General features: G+C 42.3%; 1 protein-coding gene across 2 annotated transcripts in view; it reads left to right on the plus strand.

Annotated features, from left to right (window-relative positions):
- TRABD (TraB domain containing) overlaps positions 1-10,020 on the plus strand; it is a 22,145-nt gene continuing 12,125 nt past the window's right edge. For both annotated transcript variants that reach the window (XM_063445072.1, XM_063445073.1), the window contains exon 1: positions 1-227. The gene's annotated coding sequence lies outside the window, so the exon portion shown is untranslated. The remainder of the gene's footprint in view (positions 228-10,020) is intronic.

Below are 10,020 nucleotides of genomic sequence, written 5' to 3' on the forward strand. Positions count from 1 at the left end.
CACATTATTTATGCCGCTTACCAAAGAGCCCCGCTAGTGCAAGGGCGAGGACTACGACTCCCGTGGATGCTAGCGGCCGCCTGTAGTAGTTCGCCTCCTGAGAGATGACTAGTGCAGCATGTTGGACCGTCAATTTGCTCTAGTTCCAGCTGAGCGCAGTTTCCGGGCACCGAGAGCCTGACAGCCTGAGAGCCCAACCTGCACCCACAGCCCGGTCACTGGATCCAGTGAGTGCCATGACAGCCATTACACTGCACGTGTCCCAGCAGGCTCCTAGTGGATCTCACAGTCCCAGAGACAGGGGCCCCTGGCAGGCTGGATATAGGGCCCCTGGCAGGCTGGTTATAGGGCCCCTGGCAGGCTGGATATAGGGCCCCTGGCAGGCTGGATATAGGGCCCCTGGCAGGCTGGTTATAGGGGCCCCCTGGCAGGCTGGTTATAGGGGCCCCCTGGCAGGCTGGTTATAGGGGCCCCCTGGCAGGCTGGTTATAGGGGCCCCCTGACAGGCTGGTTATAGGGGCCCCCTGGCAGGCTGGTTATAGGGGCCCCCTGGCAGGCTGGTTATAGGGGCCCCCTGGCAGGCTGGTTATAGGGGCCCCCTGGCAGGCTGGTTATAGGGGCCCCCTGGCAGGCTGGTTATAGGGGCCCCCTGGCAGGCTGGTTATAGGGGCCCCCTGGCAGGCTGGTTATAGGGGCCCCCTGGCAGGCTGGTTATAGGGGCCCCCTGGCAGGCTGGTTATAGGGGCCCCCTGGCAGGCTGGTTATAGGGGCCCCCTGACAGGCTGGTTATAGGGGCCCCCTGGCAGGCTGGTTATAGGGGCCCCCTGGCAGGCTGGTTATAGGGGCCCCCTGGCAGGCTGGTTATAGGGGCCCCCTGGCAGGCTGGTTATAGGGGCCCCCTGGCAGGCTGGTTATAGGGGCCCCCTGGCAGGCTGGTTATAGGGGCCCCCTGGCAGGCTGGTTATAGGGGCCCCCTGGCAGGCTGGTTATGTGGCCCCTGACATTCTGATTATGTGACCCCCCAGCTGACAGCTGCTAGAGGGCCCCTGGCAGCTGGGAGCTGCTAAAAGGCTCAGCCTTACCTGTTTTACACCATTCCTGGTACTGCCAGCCCTCCCCATCCTTGTCAGTCCCTGCCTTACACAGCACTCCCAGTCTGAAAGCTGGCAGAGCATCTTGGGAGCTGTAGGTTTTTTTTTTTATAAGTATCGAGAGTCTACCTGTAGGCCTTTCTATAAAGAATGTGCCTTTGCCATGCTAGTGGTTTCCTCTCGTGTTTGTTTATTTTTGTTTAAAGTTATATATAGCGGAGTTGTAGCGTTACACTAGCTTGGAGTCTAACTTTATGATAAATGTGTGTGTATCTGCTTTGCCATGCTTGTGGTTACTTGTATTGTTGTTGTATTTGTATTCATTTACTAGTTGATGCCCACTGTGATTTCTGCTTTAAAAAGAAAAAGATGGAGGGTAGGGCACTTCTATCCCAACAGCTTTTAAAAGCATTGAGTCAGAATATGTTCCAGTATGATATTCTACACCTGTAACTGGCCATTTGGACTAATATTGGCTGGGTTTCCTGAAACATATGGTTCCTGTATTGCTTTAAGTGTGTGTGTGTGTGTGTGTGTGTGTGTGTGTGTATAATACACTGCAGGGGTCATATTGTCCACTAGCCCTTGGTGAGTGTTAATTTAGTATGCAGTGACCCACCAAGCTCGGCAATAACTGGTGAGAATCTTTTAGTCCCGGCTAGTAGTTCTGGAGTTGAAGTTTCGAGCTCTGTACGGTGCAGTTATTGAGTTCTTTTTAATGTTTATGTAAATAACTCTACCAGCATGTGACAGATCTAACTCTATATCATTCATTGACATTTTGCTTGTAACAACCCGTTCAAAGATTCTCATTGAAAAGTGTATTCTTGGGAATGCTCACAATTTAGCCCACACTAGAGAAAATGGGGGCAAACTTTTCCAGGTTCAATTTGGCAATTTTGGTTTGAAATTTTAAACATGCTTTTGATTTCAATTTTAATTAGTAAAATTCTAAACACGCTTTTGATTTCATTCTTAATTCATGAAATTCATTCATCAAAGACTGGTTGTCTATAATTTCTTCTAGCAATGCTGCCATTTTATATATTTCTTATAAAACGTGTAATATATAGTGTGTATATGTATTAGTTGTAGTACAACTTTGGGCGGGAGGGTGAGGAGGGTGGAAAATTAGGTTGTGTATACATTTGTATGGATTAATTTACTAGTGTGATATTAATACACATTACTGTTCCCTCCTTTCCAAAGATGCAGGTTCATTTTCAAAGACTTATAGGTCAGTGATACTCCGTTACAAGAAAACTCTCTGTAAATCTCCAAATGTGGTATTTACCAAAGACAGGTTCAGCAGCACATTAAGTGGACAGTCGAAGCACCAAAACTACTTATTCTTAAGTGGTTTTGGTGTATAGATGCTGCCCGTTTTTTTCAAACTGTGTAAAACATTGCCCTTTCAGAGAAAAGGCAGTGTTTGCATTACTTCCTAGGAACACCTCTAGTGGCAGTCACTGAGACGGTGCTGGTCTCTACACAACAAACGCTCTATTCTCAAGAGCTCATTCATTCAATTCACAGGAATACAATCAAACTCTTACAAACACTGTCGCTCTCTCTCTGTGTTACAATCCCCTGCAGCTACATCCTCTCCACCTCCATTAGGTGTTCTCCTGCTAAGCATAACACCGCTTCTTCTTCCAACATCTTCTTGTCTGATGAACACTGTGGTCATTCTTGAAAGACAAGTACTTTTTCTTGTAGCAATAAGCATAGTATGTATAATTTGCAGGTCTACAAGCTCCATGTGCTCCTTTGCTCCAACAGGCATTGCATAGAGATGCATTGATTTAATGCGTCTCTATGAGGAGATGCTGATTTACACAATGCAGTGTTTTGCTGTGCTTGCGCAGTAGCCTCCCAATGCCTTCCTATGGGCAAACATTGGATGGGCAGAGAGCATAAAGTTTGATCCCAGCTCCGAAGATGAGGTCGGCCAGGGCAAGACCGGAGTGGTGCTGGAAAAAAGGTACATAACTTTTTTACTGTCGGAAGAAGGAGCCAGGGACCTGTACCATTATAGTGTCAGGAATGTATGTTTGTGTTCCTTTAAGTATAACTAGGAAGGAAATAATGGAGGGGGGTGGGGGCAGGAGCTGTAGGTGGAATGAACTGAACTAACACTAGAGTAATCCAGAAATGCAAATAGTCGTAAATTTATTGCTGTCTATTTAAAATGAATCACTGGTACGTTAAATGTAATCAACAATTGAAATAAATCACAGATATACAGTACAAAAAAACAGAGCCATCATTCTCAATCTAGCCAAATCAAAACAGAGGTTGCGGAATGATATCTCTAATATAGAATTCGCATTGGATTGGTTCTCTAGTAGTCTTGTGTTAGGTCTATAAGATAGCTGCTGCTCTTTTAATAAAGCGGAGGGTTCTAACTCCCTAATGGCTCTACAGCAAGGAAAAATCAAATCTAGATCCCTAATTGTGACTTCGAAGACACCAAGCATTTTCTAGATAATTGAACTAACTAGAGCTAAAGTGTCCCTAGTCTTTTCTTTGAGGGCAACTATCACATAACCTAAGCTGCCTTAGAAAATAAGGGTTAATATTAAAGGAATACTATAGTCACCTAAATTACTTTAGCTAAATAAAGCAGTTTTAGTGTATAGATCATTCCCCTGCAATGTCACTGCTCAATTCACTGTCATTTAGGAGTTAAATCACTTTGTTTCTGTTTATGCAGCCCTAGCCACACCTCTGGTTTCACTTTCAAACAGATGTAATTTACCTTAAATAATTGTATCTCAATCTCTAAATTGAACTTTAATCACATACAGGAGGCTCTTGCATGGTCTAGCAAGCTATTAACATAGCAGGGGATAAGAAAATCTTAATTAAACAGAACTTGCAATAAAGAGAGCCTAAATAGGGCTCTCTTTACAGGAAGTGTTGATGGAAGGCCGTGCAAGTCACATGCAGGGAGGTGTGACTAGGGTTCATAAACAAAGGGATTTAACTCCTAAATGGCAGAGGATTGAGCAGTGAGGCTGCAGGGGCATGTTCTATACACCAAAACTGCTTCATTAAGCTAAAGTTGTTCAGGTGACTATAGTGTCCCTTTAAGTAATCCGAAGCAGACTTAGAGGAGACTTGGCTAATGAAATGTAAAGGCAAGATAGATAGCTGCTGCACATACAATGCTGTACTCTAACAGTCACTGAAAGTCTAAATCATCAAATTGTCCATAACAGCAATTCACGGGGCAGCAACGTAGCCCCAAAGCACGTTTTAAGAGCTGCTTGGCAGGCAAAATGTGCGTTGGGGCTATGTGGCTGCTAGCATCTAGCGATCAGCTAATCCTTATTTTCTTCTGCAACTTTGGGTTTGTGTTAGCTGCCCTCGAAAGGAAAGGCTGAGGACACGTTAGCTGTAGTTGGTTTCACTATCTAGAATCTGCTACAAGTTTGCTATAGTGTTCCGTTACTGATTACTTCACGGGAGGTGGAGCACTAGAATAAAGGTTGGTTTTATAGGGATTTTGTTTTTTGATTTCACACAGAGTTTAGCAAGTTGGTGATCTCACAAATTGCCCTCGAATATGGACTGGAGGCGCATTGAGTCAGCGGACGTGTTAAACCAGTGAATGCTGTCCAGGCATGGGCTAATTTGATTTTGCCAGTCTGGAAGTGTAACATCTTCATTAACATCGTGCTGTTTACTGCTGGCTGGCTCTGACTGAAAAATGTTTTTAGGGACTAATGGCATGAGTTATAAACGTTTCTCTACCAGAAGTAGTTATGGCCATTCAACTGGTCTTCATAGTTTTTGCTTTGCTTTTACATAACCCCAGTTTTCTGAATCTTCCCCGTCTAAATTTCTGTACAGATCAGCACAGTCATGGCTATATCTAGGGGAAATCTGAGCTAGTTTTGTGTATTTTTGTAGAAGCTTAATTTTGAAACTTTCTTTTTTTTTCTTTTTTCTTCGTTTAATCACAAAAACCTGCTTTGCAGCAACACACCGGTATTCCAGGCAGACACATAGGGGTGCATCCACGAGTATATCTCGAATACTGACTGGAGCCATCTCTAGCATAGATAACGACTCCTCGTGTCACGGAATATTAGTCTCTCTCTGTGCGTGTGTATGTGTGAGGTCGAAGCAGATATAAATAAAAGGGGAAGTTTGCTCTGAGAGTGATATAGAGATGCATATCATTGGGATAATTATTGGAATTGTAAAGTGAATAGACTATCTGCGTTTAGAAATCATGTGTTTGTCTATTGAAGTGACTGTCACTTTCGATGGCCAAGCTTGACATCCTCTGGGCTGACTGAGCATCATGGGAGTTGTAGTTCATTTCCTTAAATCGGCAATATATTTTGCACATTTATTGCATAAAATACGTCCGTTGTTAAAGTGATACAGGAAATACAGCATCATAGGTAGTCTGGTTTTTGCTGCTATGTGCAATTGCTTCCTGATCAGAAAGAGACATTCAATCTGGAGTCGATGGGAATATGTTGTTCTCCTACAGATTTCCTGTCCATCAGGGGTTCATGGAATAAGTAATTTACCCCCAGCAGAAGTTCTGTCTACACCAGGAATGCAAGATAGATCCCCAGATGTTTTTAAAACTACAACTTTCATGATGATAGGCATTCCAAAGGTAGGCAAAGCATCATGAGAGTTGTAATTCTACAACATCTGGGGATCTACCTTTTTGGGCACCCCTGGTCTACACACAGTGTTTCTATCAGTTTACACGTATGTGCTGATGGCCATTATCTGCAATTCTACTCTTTAGTTGACGGGAAAAGAACTTTGTGCAATGCCGTGTATACAGTCCGCACATGCCGCTTGGGCAAATTGATATCCGGTATTTGGAAACGGAGCATCTCTCTGATATCTTTCTAATTTAAAAAAACAAATCCAAGCCATTCTTAGAACTGGAATGGTGTATACTCAATCCTCTTGTAATGTATTGGGAGCCCTGTTTGCTCACAGGTGGCTATTAGATATGGCATATATACCTTATAACTGGCCTGGATTCCACTGAGAAGTCCTGACAATATGGTATGGTTGTATTTTGTTGGTGTTAATGCAGCCCTGGGCATTGCGTCGCTGGCACAAACCCTCTCATTCTAGTTTCATGCCTCTATAGTGGCATGGCTTCAAGCCGGTAGGCTGATGTCTTGATGCGAGCAAATGTCAGTGAAGGTTGTGTTCCAGGGTCACTATGAATTGCTCCAGCCTGATGGAAGGAGAATATATTTAACCTTTACTGCAGAAAGCTCATTATCTGCTAACGTGGTTTAACACCCACCACGTCGTCCTGTTTGCAACAGCGAGTCACCTTTCCTACAAGAAACTGTTGCTGAGAGCTGCTAACCTTTTTGCATTTTACCTGTGGCTACTTTATTTATTTATTTTTTAACCTGTGCAACTTATGGCCATTCAACTAAGTTATGTTACTTTCCCTTAAACTTGAGAAGTGGTTGCTTAACTTGTTGTCAACGTAAATAAAATTTAGGTTTAGTAAATAAGGCAAGGCTCCACATTATCACTAGCGAGGCTGCTAGCAAATGTATAAAATTAACAAACAAAAAAAAAATCTAAATTAAACTGTACTCTTCCCTAGCAGTCAGTCATCTTTTGTCAGACAGCTCTATACTGACAGCACGGAGAACCTTTTGAGCTCATACATGTAAGGTGAGATTTATTAAGGCATAAACAAGTGTTTAAATACGTAATAAATACTATTCCCATATAATAACATTTAGCACTCTGTACCCCAAATAGCACCTGATTTACCTGAATCCTAGCACAGATACACTGTACAGCTGTCTCATAGCATCATACATGCTATACAGGAAATTACAGACTGTGCCATTATAATACCCTTTCTGTGCCCAGTGTAGATTCATTTTTGCTGAGACGAGCCTTGTTTGTTGTTCTGACTGTTAAAATGTGATCAAACTAGATAAATGTACTCTTTGCATCATAAAGCAGTGGTGTTATGAGCTTTTGATATGTCAGAAGAATGCAGGACCAGACCATCATTTTTTAATCCACTTGGTGCCATGTGTCTGGGGATATACATCCTTTTAACAATGTTTTGTGCTAATTCAGTCTCTTGTTAAAAAAAAAAAAATAAAAAAAAAAAAGCGGTGCAAATTGATACAAAAAACATCTTGTAATGATTGTGTCTTCATTAAGTTGAAGCTTTATTGGAGACTAGTAATTCATTTTAATATTTTTGTGATCTTAAAGGTCAGTGAATGAAATGATTTATAGTAGCAATCCTTTATTTAAAAGGCAGATGTATTAAACATTTTTTTTAATAATTCTTTATTTTTTTAGTGTAGGTAGTTACAGACAAGCTTGTGATGCCACAGCAGCATCGACAGGCATTCAATATCATACACGGTGGTACAGAGGCATGGCACGTAAATACATTGCACTATTTCAAAGTAAAATAAAGTGAAACAAGGTAAAGTGGGCCAGGTATAAGCTTATACTGAACTATTAAAACTACGTAGATGATTATCCTGACATGAAGCTGAATAATGCTTGATCCAAGTGAAAGTGAACATGTCCGCTAAGAGTGGAGGAGTATAAGTGGTAAGGGACTCAAAGGAACTGACATTAAGCTTAACAAATGAACCACTGGGTATGTAGCTTGCTTAGGGTTGCTAGATCTTCAGACCTGAACGAACATCCTGAAAATTTTGGACTTCAGGCCAGAGTATGTAGCAGAATTGGGAGTGACAGTTTATAAAACAATGCAACAGAAATTAAGACATAACTTGGCCCTGAGTGTGGGGGGGACCTTGTTTTCCTGGCACTATAGTGGTCCTTTAATTCACAGGGTCCCACAGACCGGTCTGACTTGATAACCCCCCCACTCAGGTCTCAATATATCGTGCAGGTAGATAAAACACCGTGATTTCTGCTTTATGTATTACTCAGTGTTTTGTGACATTTGATATAAAGGTGTCAGTTTTGAAATTACATCAGCTATTTTCCTTCCAGTTTTTCAGAGCAGAAAGCTGAGCTGGTTTCCTTTTTGTTTCACTTTCAAGGCTCAACATTTCCACTAGCCATGAGTGAGTAAAAACTCAGCCGTGGTGAGGGAGTATGCCATGGACCCTCAAGGAACTTTTAAGGTCTAGCCCGCCATTGCTCAAAGATTCCATTGAACAGAGTAGCAGGGGTTTCTGGGACAACTAGTCTCAGCATTTTGCAGCTAGTTCAGGTTCATTCATGAAATAACATGAATCTTGCTTATAGAAACAGTGGCACAGCTTCTTTCATACCCACACTTGGCTGCATTTGATTTATGTTTCATGAATGGATGTATTTAATCATGCAGGGATGTTGTATGGAATGCACCTGTCCTTTGGGCAAACTCTACATCTTTGGCTTGAGGAGAAAAAGCTTAGCCTGTTACATATTGGACCCTGGGGAATGGGCTACTTGTAGCTGCACCAGTTTTGCAAATCTCTGCAGTTCTAAGCAACAAAGTGCAGACATGGGACCTGCTTCCACCTGGGTATAATGAGTGTAGGTTATGTTTAAAGAATCTGTGTGAAACGTGTTTATCTTCGTGAAAGAGACTGTTTAGTGATTTGTCACAATACGAATAAAGGAAATCTGGGCACAGTCAACAGCTCACAACCACATTCCTATCCTAATCCAAACTGAAGATTGGCAAAAACAAAAGATGTTAGACTTTACACCAGTTCTGGGTTTTAGCATTGATATTTTCTATGACATTCTGGTGAAAACCATTTCATTGGGTTTGATCTGTTGTATAGGCATGATAGTTATGCTAAACACTGTATCAGTCGGAAAAAAATCCCAAACACTTTCTGTTGCGGTGCCATGGTAACAGATTTCTAAAATAGACCTTTAAGTGGTAGACAAATGTTACCTCTCATCCTTCGTAATATTAGATTACGTTCTAAATTCCATTTAAAAAGGAGCATCTTATTGGTTATCTGTGCTGCTGTGTGATTGTGTTTAAATGCCTACTATAGTCATAAACACCCACGTACGTACCTTTTTTAGGCCTAATATGTACGTCCACTATGAGCTCATGAAATAAAATGTTCGGAAATGGCATTAGACTAAGCTTCTAGATGTGCCTGACTATTTATAAAGGTCTGCAGTGCTGTATGCGAAGCAGGGGAATAGAAATAACTGTTCATATTGGTGGTTGTTGAGTACACCCATTGCTTCCCTTTCCTGTGGGTCATAGAATGATTAGATTTCTGAGTTTTTCTGTGACTTCCGTGGCATCCACGACTCCCGTAATCTGTGAATCACTAACCAATCTCTCGTTAACAAATCTAGTTACAGTGTAACAATTCTTATCTCTCTGCATTGTGCGTTTGTCCTATCGTATGCTTTTTATGGTCTGTGTCAGCTCTGCACAAGGCGCTTTATATCTGGGATGGCCAGAATGGTAAGCAGAGGATCATGAGAGTTATAGTTTCACAACAGCTGGAATTGGCCAGCCTTGGTCTCCATTCTCTATGTTCCTTATTGTGTATTTGTAAAGGCAATCACATGATTGGTTGTTCCTGTTCTTTCTATGAATACAGGTCTTGTGCTGTGTACTTTGTATGATCACAGCGTCATGGGTGATTCATTGTTTCCATCTGTTTACTGTGAGGGGAAGGGTGCAGTGCAGCTGCTGAGCTTGGGATTCTGTACATTGTCTCCTCTGGCATTGGTGTTTGTGATTTTGCAAAATAGTGTGTGTGTCTCTCTCTCTCTCTCCAACCTGTATACTCCACAGTAAATCATACTTTACCTTTAAAGAATAAAGGTGAGCACACCCCAGCACCCAGGTAGTTGTAAATCGACTGCCCCCTGCATTGGGCATACAAATACCATACGGTGTGAAAATGGTCTTTGATACAGAATATACGGAGTATCAACTTCCCCT

The sequence above is a fragment of the Pelobates fuscus genome, chromosome 3, assembly GCF_036172605.1.
Source record: "Pelobates fuscus isolate aPelFus1 chromosome 3, aPelFus1.pri, whole genome shotgun sequence".
Classification (NCBI taxonomy): Eukaryota; Metazoa; Chordata; class Amphibia; order Anura; family Pelobatidae; genus Pelobates; species Pelobates fuscus.